The sequence below is a fragment of the Chenopodium album genome, chromosome 7 (assembly GCF_948465745.1).
Source record: "Chenopodium album chromosome 7, dcCheAlbu1.1, whole genome shotgun sequence".
NCBI classification, from domain to species: domain Eukaryota; kingdom Viridiplantae; phylum Streptophyta; class Magnoliopsida; order Caryophyllales; family Amaranthaceae; genus Chenopodium; species Chenopodium album.
Window position 1 is genome coordinate 63,810,980 of NC_137840.1, and position 12,811 is coordinate 63,823,790.

A 12,811-nucleotide genomic window follows, 5' to 3' on the forward strand; every position below is an offset into this window, starting at 1 on the left:
TACAAAAATAAGGTAACTATAAATAAACTTCGGATAATTATATCAATTTGACATCATTTACCATAGGTCACTATATACAAAATTAAGCTAACTTTATCAAGTTATAACAATTTTGACGACATTTATACAAACAAGGTTATAATATCAATTTTGTTGAAGCTTGCACATAGATCACTATATTTAAAAATAAGGTAACTATATCAGTTTTTACGATATTTACACAAAGGTCACTATTTTATATAAAAATAAGGTAACTACTCGTATATTAATTGTGTCTATATGCAAATTATTATTTTTTATGGTGGGTAAAAATAGAAAACGCAGAGACAATCTACCCATACTTCCTGCATTTAACTGCTAGAAAGTGGGCTTGTTGGACTGTATTCCTGCTAGCTTTGACACAAGCTATAAAATCTCTAGAACTTGCTGCGTCTTTTATGTCTATGATGACTTGTTTGAGCTCTTCCTCCGCCTTGGTTTGAATTTGTAGGGCTTGTATCACTATATCAGAGTCTAATTTGATCACCAGATTGATGAAATCTGCAGGAGTTTCTTTGATCGCTTTAAGTATCGCCAATCCTTCGGCGTGATTTGGAGTTAATGCGAAAATTCTTGGGACACCTTGAAACTGTTGGGATTGTTCTTGTTCCGCTACCCATGCCACAGCTGCCCTCCATGCCTTCTTCTTGTTGTTTTCCTGACACTAATGTAATATAATCCAATACATTAACAATGTATAATTCCAAAAATTGAATATTAAGGTATAATAATCCAAAAATCAAACATTCATCATACCTCCTATGTCTTGCAAATTAACTCATGTTGAGCTTCGAAGGCCTCTCCTTTTTAACATAATCTAATCCAAATTGAATAAAAATGAACAAAAAGTGAGAACATCATTCGGAATTATTACGAATAAAAAATATACAATGATCAAGCCATAGTACAATTGTTGAGCAAAACCATGAAAATTTATGAGTATGACGACGAAACGAACAACATATAACAAGGCAAGGCTTCTAATGGAGCTCCTGCCATTAATACTAAACATGTACTCCTATGATTAAGAAAATAAAAACAAGCAGACCTTGATTTTCTAATTTACTCAAACCTAATTTACTAAGATTAAGACTAGAAGATTGATAATGTAACTGCGAGACAAGTAACATTTTCGAAGCGACGAAGAAGATTAATTATGAAAGCTGATGAACTAATCAACACAAAAATCATGTTACGAAAAGGTGAAGCACAACAATTAGAGCAGAGTTTCGAGCAAAAATTACACTTAAAAACCTAATTAACTAAAATCAAGCAGAAGTAAACAAAATTCGTTCAAAACTACTCCTACGAAAACGAAACTTCAGTCGAAACTCAAAAATTTAAATCAAATCGAAAAAATCAATAACAAAAACATGCAAAATTACAAAATTAAGCAAAAATCATAAAAGAAAAACACAATGGACATTAAATTTCCTCAATATGCTTGAAATTTAGGTAAACAAAATTTCAGAAAGCAAACAATATTTCAGAAACCTAAGTACCTCAAATCAAGCAAAAATAGCGAAATTAACACAAATAACTCACTTGATAATTGATCGTAGAGCTGAGAAATTGTTGAAAATCAAAGTATTTGAAGCTGGATTTGGAAAAGTAGCATGAAATTGGCAAAAATTAGGAGAGAGAAAGTAGGATAGAAAAAATAGAAGAGGAAGAAAATAACGTGCAAATGAAAGAGGAGATAGAAACTGTAGAAATTTTGAGTGAAATTTGGGAAAAACTCACAACCGTGAGATTTGACGGGCCATAATCTACGGTCTTAATTGTCCGTTTTCAGTTTTCAGCTATAGGCTTGTTTTCACATGATCCACACTATATATATATATATATATATATATATATATATATATATATATATATATATATATATATATATATATATATATATATATATATATATATATATATAAGTTTGGAATTTCAATTTATGAGAATTTCAACTTCCAAAAAACATAAGAATTTATTTACCCTCCCCACCCTTGATCATTCACAATTTCTAGGATTTACAAATTCCTAAATGACAACCAAACAAATTTATTTAAATCCTAGGAATTTCTATTAAAAAAAAATATAATTATTGTTCATAAATTAGAAATTTCCATGGAAATTTCTTAGTTATTTGAACGAGACTTGAATCAATCAACTAGTAAGCGCCGTGTATGACTAAATGACTTCTTTTACTTACTTATCTAATGACTTTATTGACTTGATTTGATGCGATTCAGCTAGATAGTTCATCTTATCTTACAAATTGCAATGTGTATGGACGACATGGCGTGACCAAGTCTTCTGTGGGCTGCGAATAATGAACACGAATTACTACTGTTAAACAGACCACAAATTATAATATTTTTTTTTTGACACAAATTATAATTAACTAAAGAAAGCCCGTGCATCTGTTTGAATTTTTCAATTTTTTTTTTTTTTTTTTTTTTTTTTTTTGTATTTATGTGCTAAATTTTGTTACAAAAGATAATATTTTATATTTAATTAATTTAAACTTAAAAATATCATTTGCTAATTTTGCTTGCATGACATTTGAACTAATTAATTTTTTAAAAAATTAATAATCTCTTATTTAATTGACAACAATTAAAATTTGTAATTCTACATGGCGCGCTAAAAAAATTAAATCGTTCTCAAAATCCTCGGAAAAAAACTCCCATAGATTAGATTTGTTAAAAAAAATAAAATATTATACGAAAATTTAAATACGATAAAGAAATATAGTCGCAAGACAACTCACAAGGAATATCAACTTGACTATTCACCCAACTACAATAGTTGGGTAGCCATTATATTTCAAAGCCATGATTATCTCAAAACTTGACTATTCAAGTATTAGACAACCGTGTAAAATTGTGGTGGTTATTAACTTGACTATTCAACATGGGATAGTTTTGGAGGAAATATAGAAGGTGTTTGGAAATTGACTTTTTGCCTAGTTTTTCACTTTTTATTCTGATCAAAGAGTCAAAAAAAATATGATTGATTATCAACTTGATGTAATTTTTTCCCATGTATTAATACATCCGCCCCATTCCCGTTTGCTCTAAAAAAAAGGGTTGACTTTTCCGTCAAAAACTAAAAGATAATATGCATTTTTTATATTGACTTTTAGCTGGATAAATTAATCCAGTTTTTCACTACTAAACAACTATTAGCCGCAATAATTATGTGATATTAACAACCAAGTTATAAAGATAATTCAAACAACCAATACTTCAAGATGATCAAACAATCAAGGGCGGATCCAAAAATTTTTTATAGCCCGGACCGAAGTTATAAAGCATTTCAAATAATAAAGCCATAAAGAGATATGAGTTTAAGAAACCCACACTAAAAAAAATTGTGCAAACAAGAGGAATTGAACCCTTGATCTTCCAAATCTATGGTACAAGTTAACCAACTAAGCCTACTAAAAACTTGAATATTTGTACAAGTTTTTTTATTTGTATAATGCCAAAATCTGGGAATTGTGGGGGGGGGGGGGAGGGCAAGGCCCGGGTAGGCCACCCCTTGGATCCGTCTATGCAAACAATGATGTAGAATAATGATGATACATCTTGCTTCTCTAAGAACTTTCAATCTTTAGTAGTTTAATTGCTATTTTTAGATTTTACTTACTAGTTTTAGATTTTACTTACTAGTTTTTATTTTCATCTGAGGGTCTGTTCAGATTTACTTATTTTCAGTTCAGTTCAGTTCAGCTCCAATCAGTTCAGTTCAGTTCAGCTAGTTCAGTTCTAATCAGTTCAGTTCAGTTCATCTCTTAATTTCCCTCTCTCATAAAATATTCATTTCAGCTTAGTTCAGTTCAGTTCAGTTCATTTCAGTTCCAATCAGTTTAGTTCAGTTCAGCTCCAATCAGTTCAGTTCAGCTCAGTTCAGTAAATATGAACATGCCTTGAATGGGTACGATTTTCTTGTTTTAAGTTATTGTGATTTATGAAAACCATGAGAGAAAGTGAGGGAGGGAAAAGCCAAAAACCCCTTTCTTCCTTAAACCCTAAACCCCCTGAACCACCACCCCCGCCACCGCCTCTACACCCCCCTACTCCTACCCATTCGTTCTTACAAGCTCAAGAAACCCCATCTTTTAGCCAAGCTGTCTCTAATCCTACCCATAAATCTAACCCAATCCCCCAATGCCTTCTCCAGTTTGTTTGCTCTGTTTCCCCCCCGGCTGACTTCAACCCGGCGGCGGAGATTTTCATACCCATCTCCCCGTCTGAAGCTCCGCCCCTTTTATCTCCTTGGGTTATTTCCCTTATAGTGAAAGTGGTAGGGAAGTCATTCTCTGCAGAATACCTTTTTGAGAAACTAAACCTTATTTGGAAACCCACGGGAACCCTAAGCTTCTCAGCCTTGGGGAAGGGCTTCTATAATGTGGCGCCTGTTTCGGGGGTTTTTGTCCCTCCGGAGAGTTACAACACTGAAACTGGATTCAACTGAGGATGCCTGTACCTGCAAAGCAAACGGACCGCCGGATGGTCGGTGGTCCGCCTCCGAAGATTAAGTCAATAAACGTTCGGAAATAAAACGTGCAGAAGTAAATTTATCTGCTTGGATTCCAAGCTCAGGTAAAGTGTTGTGTGTTCCTTGAAAACGACTGCTCTGTGGTAAGTGACGTATTGTCTCGTATAGCGTGTCAAAAATTCTCTCTCTCCGTCATAAATGACATAATGTCCCTATTTATAGGGTCTTTTTGAAAAGTGTGCCTTCCTAGGATCTGGAGACCTAGGAATTAGGTCACGCCGTTTTGCGGCGCCTCGGGATTTGGGCCTTAGAAGGCTGCCATCCCAGGGCCAATGCCTGAGTGACACGTGTCACTGTGCCCAAAAGGATTTTGAAGCACTTTTTGTGTGACACGTGTCGCCACCTGAATGGTCCCTGCTGGACCTTCAGGCCACGCAGAATGGAGAAGAGTCCACCCTCCACGTGTCATCATTCCATAGGTCCAAGTGTCACCTATACGGAGGACACGTGGCGCTTTCTGATTGGGCCACCTGGCCGGGTATAAAATACCCAAATCATTTGCCCCTCACAGGGGTCACGTGCATTGCACATGACTCCTGTGACAGGTGTCAGTATCTGAGTGGTCAAATTCAAAAATTACTAGAGGGAAAAAATTAGGGTTTTACCCCCCTATAAATAGTAAGGTTTGACCCCCTCTTGGATTCACACCTTGGCGAATCTCTGGAGAATCTTGGACTTTTTGACTTTAAGAATCTCAAAATTCCCTAAGAGCTTTTCAAGCATCCGACACTCGGCCAACAGTCCGACCGTTCTTTAGTCAACCAGGCGTCTTTTTCCCTTCTTCTAAAGGTAACGCCTGTATTTTCTTTTTACTATTCATTTTTTCTTTGTTTTTGAAAAGATGGCTCCCCAATTGCATGCGACACGGCGTAGGATAGTGATCAGCCGGTCACCGGGGACGGCTGAATCTAGAACTAGCAGTGCCGAATGCTTGGCCAAAGACCCTACTTTGCGAACTTCTCCGAATCCGACCGTTTCCGTGTCTGTGCAAGACACTATGGCCAGGACCAAAAGAACAGCAAGGAAGAGTAGCTCCGATGGAGTTTTTTACCATTCGGACGGGTCGACTGTTTATTCAGACGGCTCAATAAGAGTGCCTCGAAGTGAGCTGTCGGAACACCCTGATAGCCCTTCCTATCTTCCTCCAACCCCCACCTATTACCATTCTCCCACATCTAGTGGAACTCCCAGTGATGGAATCCTGGGGGAGGCGGATGAAGAATATCAACCCGGGCCTTCTGGACAGGCGCCGGAAGAGAGTCTAGGGGAGGACCCCGCTGGCACCAGTCGGCGGTCCCCTAGCTCTGATGAGAGCTCTGATGACGAGTCGGCCTCGTCATCTTCTTCAGAGAATGCCTCCTTAAATTCAGAGGAGGCTAGATCAAACATAGATTCTGCCAGAGAGTCCCTGGCAGTGGATAGGGGGGAAAGCTAGGCCGAGCCGAGTGCTTCCAGGCGCTTGGAGAGAGCCCCCTACTATCAGCATGTTCCGCCAGGCAGGCGGAGCGCCATGGCATCCGACCTTGGCAATTTTAGGCGCAAGGTCGTCCTAGGCTATGGCTAAACTTTGTCGGTCCCTAACGAGGGCGACACCATAACCTGGTCGAGCCTGGCAGCTATCAAGACAAAGCATTCGGCTGCTATGAAGCGGCCTTCCAGGTTGGCCTCCGCTTCCCTCTCCATCCGAGCGTGGAGAGGATCTTGGACGGATACCAACTGGGTATCTGACAACTTGTACCCAACTTCTGGATCAATATTCTGGGGTATGTTGCCGCCTGTGAGATGCTGCAGGTGGAGGCGAGCTTTGAAGCGTTCGCCCACATGCACTATCTGAGCAGGGTGCCTGCTAGGGGTGGTGAAGGCTGGTACATCTTGACCACTTGCAAGGGGTACATGATGGCTGTTGGCAAATAGAACAAGTGGAAAGACTGGAGGACTAAGTTTTACATAGTCAAGTCTACCGACAGCCGCCTGAACCAAAAGTATTACAGGTGGAATAAGGATCCACCTCTCCTAGCAGGCAGGAGCGCATTGCCGCCTATTCCCAGGCGGGCAAAGGAGGAGATCATGGACGCGGGGTTGTTTACCGTGTCCGTGTGGACGAATGATGAGGGGGACAAGGAGGTCACCCCTCAATGCTATCTCCCTTTGTACAAGTGGTTTGAAGAAGGGACATTCTTAGCCGCCTGGGGGCTAAGTTTTGAGATGCCGAGAGGTAGTCGGCCGTCTGTTTTATATGCAATTTACTTTTGCTTTTCAGTACTTGTTTAATGATGCTAATCACTTGTTCATTTTTGCAGACAAAGCAATGGAAAAGCTTCCGGCCACAAGGAAGCCGGCTGTATCTGCTGCTCGATACAGGTCGAATGTCCTAAACAGGGTAGAAGTAACCACTCACACCAAAGTGGACGAGCAGAAAACAGGCGGCACCTCCAAGGTAGAAAATTGTTATACTTTCATTTCTGACCAATATTAAATTTGCCCGAATGATTTCTAACTTGCGTTTATCTTGTGTTGATGTAGGGTGCGCCTTCCAAATCTCCTTCAAAACCATCCGACCCTAAAATCCAAAAGACTAGGGCGGGTGATGTGAGCGCATCCGGCAAGGGCGGCCGGAAGCACATTGCTCATAGGCCCAAGAAGGGCCCAGACGCCTCTACTCTCAAAGCTGAAAAGGAGATCAGCAAACCGGATGCCCAGAGGGCATCGAAGGGTGGCTTTAAGCAACCCACCACTGCCGTCGGCTCAGCAGGAGAGAAGAGGAGCCTGGGGAGAGAAGAGGAACAGAAGGACGACGGTAAAATCCATTCGCCTCTATTGTTCTTCCATTTAGATGTACTTGAGTTATGTTTCTAACTTTCTCTCCTTCTCAGTTCCTGTGTAGAGGCCGACTGTAGTCCAGATGGCTAATCCTGACGACAAGGCGTTTGTCAGAGGAGTCGGCACCCTTGAATTGGATGGCATCTTGGGGAACCTCTGCGAGGTATGAGTCTTAGCTCAAGCAAATTTTTTTTTTTTTTTTTTTTTCTGGTTTTAACCATTCGGCTCTTTTGCAGGCCATGCTGCGCGTCCAAGGGCTCAGGCAACCCCTCAAGGAGAAATCCAAAGAGGTAATAGTCGCTAAAGCTCGGGCCGAGTCCGCCTTGGATCGAGCTCAATTTGATATTGCTCAGAATGAGTATCTGACGCTTGATATGATGTATTCGCAGGCGGAAGCCAATATGCAGGTGAAGAAGGACCTGGACTCGGCCCGCCTGCGCATCACTTCCCTTAAGAAAGAGATTACAACTCTTAAGGAAAAGCTCGAGCCTCTTCAAGATGCCAAAGAAGAGGTCGAGATAGTCAAGCAGAAGGTGGGCCGCCTGGAGCAGCGCCTCAGCAACCAGGAGCATCAGCTGAAGTCCAAGTTTGAGTCCGTGGCTGATTAAGAGAGAGAGGCTCTTGTTAAGCAAATGATGAGCGATTATGAAGCCATCATGCGGGACACTTGGGCGGTTGTACAGCCGGACTCGGACTATCAAATTTGGAAATCCAAATTTGACGAAGCCAGCAAAGCATTCGACGCTCGCTTTATTGAAGAGGCTGAGAATGCTGAGGCCGAGGAAAGTTCTGGGTCCGACTCTTCTGGGGAGTCGTCCTCTGGTGGCGAGGAGGAGGATCAGGCGGAGGAGTAAGAGAAAAAGGATGAAGAGCAGCCGAAGGACGACAGGCCGGCTGCCACTGAAGAAGCTCTCCCCTGATCACTTAAGCTTTTATGCTTTTCTGCGGCCGAATGGCCATGTTCTTTTCTTTTCCGGCCTGCGTGCCGAGTATTTGTATCTTTACCGACCAAGGGGTCGGGTAATTTGACAATCTTTCTGGCTTTGCCAGATAACAATCTTAACCAATCGTCTGGTGACGATTGGTCTTTTTAATTTGAATCATTCGGCCATTTGGCTGAAGTTATCCAAATTGTTGTCCTTTGCATTTTTAATTTTTCATTGCATGTTTTTGGCTAAGTATTATAACCTGTTTACCATGCGAATGTTCTTGCCCCTGGACGGATGTCGAGTGGTTTTGGTTTATTGGATTGATTGACTTAGAAATTTTTGATACTTAGAAGAGTATGCATGGTTTCTAAGTCAATCAATCACTATGGTGATTGCCCCAAACCACTCGGCAGACGTCCATCCAGAATTGGCAAACATAAGTGTTCATTCGGCCATTGGCTCGAATTAACTCAAATTTCCAACTTAGCTAATTTGCTAAGGGTAAACCTCCGCCTGTTCTGCCACATAAGCAAAAACAAGCGCCTCCGGTTATCTGACTCATGCTGAAGCAGACGGCCTTACTCATGTTGGAGCAGACAAATTTATAGAAAACAGATAACCATCCGGCCATTAGCCTCATGTCTTTTTAAGACGATTTGTATAGCCACTAAGTTTTTAGCTTAGTTTATTATCCGGCCATTGGTCTCTTTGAGATAAAATGCTAAGTTTGTAACTTAACTAATTTTCTTTTAAAAATAATTGTCCGCCTGTCTTGCCCCATAGGCAAGGATCAGGCGTCATCCGGCCAATAGCCTCAATAAGTGCTAAGTAGTTAACTTAACTTGTATATTAATCAAATATTCCGCCTGTTTTGCCCCTGATCAATAACAGGCGCATCCGGCTTTATGCCTCGCTTAGCCTCTACTTATGAAACAGTGACCATTTCTGAACTGCGCTAGAACAGACAGAAAATTCAGGTCTTTTAGATTTCACTTTCGATTAAAACATATGACTGCGAATGCTGCCTTAGCATCCGGTAGGGCCGCTTGATATATTCGTAGAGCAATGTGCCATCCAAATGGGAGATGCTTCTCCTCGACGAATTCGCCCAAATGGACGTCGACGGTTATCTGACTCATGTTGGAGCAGACGGTCATGCTCATGTTGGAGCAGACTGTGACCATTCGGTCTCTTTTTGTTTATTATCATCCGGCCATGGGCCTCATCATGATTTTATCTGGCCTTAAGCCTCTTTAATGATTAAGTAAATATTCATCAAGTGTTAGTGTAAACTTGATGAATTTAGTAGGAACGACTGTTCTAAAACAATCGGCTCCTTCAGAGGGATTGGGGCGTCTGCTGTTGGGACAGACACTTTCCAAATATATTGGCCGTCTGTATTTGGTACAGGCGACACTTAAAAAACTTAAATAAAAAGATAATTTGGGAAATGAGGCATATTCTCATTAACAAAACTTGAGATTACCAAATTGAGGTCTTTACATTCGTGCTTAGAAGTAGTACTTTTTCAAGTTGTCTACATTCCAAGTTCTGGGCAGCTGCCTGCCATCTGGTTCTTCCAGGCGGTAGGTGTCGTCTCTTACCTCCTCATAAATTCGGTAGGGGCCTTCCCAATTTGGGGTTAGCTTTCCCTGTTCATTCGCCCTACCGAATGCCTCCATTTTCCGTAGCACAAAGTCCCCCACTTTAAGAGGACGCTTGTGTACTCTTTTGTTGTAAGCCCGAGTCATTCTCAGACGGTATATTGATAAGTGACTTTTATGTCACTTTTAGGGTGTTTATTGAGTCGTATTCCGGCTTATTTTCCAATAATTTCACCTTTTATATCATTTATTTCTATTATTTTATTATTCTCATCTTTTATCTTTATTTTGAGTATTTTTGTAATTTTCTATAGTTTTTAGTTTATTTTCGTGTTTTATTTTATTTTTCTTTCTTTTAATGTTTGTAGTTTAAGTCGTTAGTTTTTATTTTTAATAATTTCTCTTTTTATCTCGTTTTCTTATTTATTTTAGTTTCGTATTTTATTTTATTTTATTTTATTTCATTTAATTTTATTATTTCTTTAGTTTTAGCATTTTATTTTATTTTATTTTATTTTATTTTACTTTATTTATCTTATTTTATTTTACTTTATTTTTCTTTATTTTATTTATTTTATTTTATTTTCCTATTCACCCGGGTTTCAAGGTCATGTTTGAGTTCAAAGTCCAAGGTTCGAGGCATAATGCACAAGCCAACCTACTGCTGCCAGCTTAACCTACACCACACCCTTTCTAAACCTACACCACACAATCCCCTGCTCCCAGCTCCTCAACACCACCAGCCCTCACAGCAAAGCTGCCGACTCACACCATCTCCATCACCAACAGCAACAAACACAACACCATCAAACCACCAATATCAACTACCAGCGCCACCAATAGCAACCTCCCACAAACCACCACGCATCACAACACCAACAGCAACAACAATCTGCAATAACAACACCAACGTCACCTCCCAATTCACCACCAGCCCTCACAGCAACCTCCACCCACCAACACAACACCACCGCTGCCACTACACCAGCCACCTTCCAGCACCAACCTTCACCCCGCAACAAACCCAATCAATTCCACCACGCAACCCCACATCGCACCACCACAATCACACCCACAAACCAAACTCCCACGCATCTCCACCCCTCTCACCAGAAACTCAATTCAACCCCAAAACAACACCAATTTCAGCCGCCGCAAACCACCATCAACAATCCCCTGCAACCCTCACGCAACTCACAACCAGCAGCAGCCACCACCAATTCGCATCTCCAATCACACCAACCAAACCAAATTCACAGCAAGGAGCAACCCAAACCTCCGCGGCTGCGCACCTCTGTCAGAAAGCGCACGAAATCGAGTCCAAAATCGAGTTGAGGCAGAAGCTTTGTGCGACTTGCTATGCGACCTCTTCGCAGGCGCGTAGATCGGGGTTCAATTTGAACCACATCACGAGCTTTGCACGTGGTTTTAATGAAATCCAACGGCCGTGTTTTAATGATGCTTGATGAAGATGACGATGATGAACGGTGAAGATGAGGGAATGCGTGGTGTTGGAGGTGATGCGAATCAGAGCAGCCAAAATCGAGCAAGAAGAAATCTGATGTGTTGAGGGAATTGGGGATATTTATAGGTTTTAATTTCTTTTAATTTTATTTTTATTTTCCTTTTCTTTTTCCTTTTTCTTTTGTTTGTTTTATTTTATTTTCTATTTTTTTTATTTCTCTTTTCTTTTAATTAGCCTTGTATTATAAATACCCCTTTGGGGGTTATTTTCTCATAACTTTCAACTTATTGACTCTTAACATTTTTATTTTAGCCTAGATTAGATTAGTTTAGCCTTTATTTTCTCTCTCATAGGGTTAGGAGTAGTTTAGAGAGAGAAAGCTTGGAATTTTCATGGAGTTTTTGGGATTTTGAAGAAACATTTTGTGGATTTTTCCTCTCATAAATTCAATGAGTCTTCCTAACTTTCTCTCACATTTATTGCTTTCATTTATTATTGTTTTTGCTTATTTATTTGTTCATTTGAGTAGATTAATTAGTTTAGTTGTTGATTCTTGCTTTTATTATTATTTTACCTTGTTTTCCTTGTTTTTGTTCACCATGTTAGTTTAGGTTTTGTTCTAGGGAAATGGATGAAGGTTATGTTAATTAATTTAATGATTGATTGTGGTTAGTATGAAATTGTTTCTTGATTATTGTGTATGGATGATGCTCTTATGGATTGGAATCTTTCTAGCTAACTGATTCTATGCTTTTAATTGTGTTTTCAATCAATTGTGCGAAAGTGAGTTGTTTGACAGCCCTAAATTCCTCCATACCTTTGCTAGGCTAGTTGCACGAGAGTGAATTAGTTTAGTAGGATAATTAACATGCTTAATTGCGCGAGAGTGAGTTAAATGTGTTAATCGTCCTAATTGAGGTCATTTTCATCTAATTGTTTGATGTTGTTGAATGCATTGATGTAATTGGAATCCACTTTCCCTAGTTTTAGTTATTTGCTATTAGTAGTGTTTAGTTGAACCTCTCTTTACATCACAAGCTTTCCTAGTAGTCTAATTAGCATAGATTGATACACTTAGTCCTTTTGGGTTCGACCCTTTACTTACCCCTATACTCGTATTAGGGTAGTTTAGGTTTTATCAATTTCTAATTTGATTAGGGTTAGTAGACTAACGACACTATCTAACACCGATCATATATCTCATGACGCAAGGCAGCATTGCCCCTGGGCTCTGGAATTGAGTCCAATGCTAGGCGCATGGCCTCCCAATTTGCTTCTTCATCATACAACATGATTCGAAGGGTCGGCTCATAGTGCTCAATGGGCAGAACAGCTTCTGCACCATACACCATTAGGAATGGGGTTTCTCCCGTTGCCCCTTTAGCAGTCGTTCTGAT

The 12,811-nt window shown here is 40.0% G+C and overlaps 1 long non-coding RNA gene across 1 annotated transcript; it reads right to left on the reverse strand.

Annotated features, from left to right (window-relative positions):
• Positions 1-1,877, reverse strand: LOC145639159 (uncharacterized). The gene is made up of 3 exons (XR_014114843.1): positions 1,585-1,877; positions 796-856; positions 1-703 (listed from the first exon to the last, which is right to left on the reverse strand). It is a non-coding gene; the product is annotated as an uncharacterized LOC145639159 (long non-coding RNA).
• Positions 1,878-12,811: the final 10,934 nt, after the last annotated feature.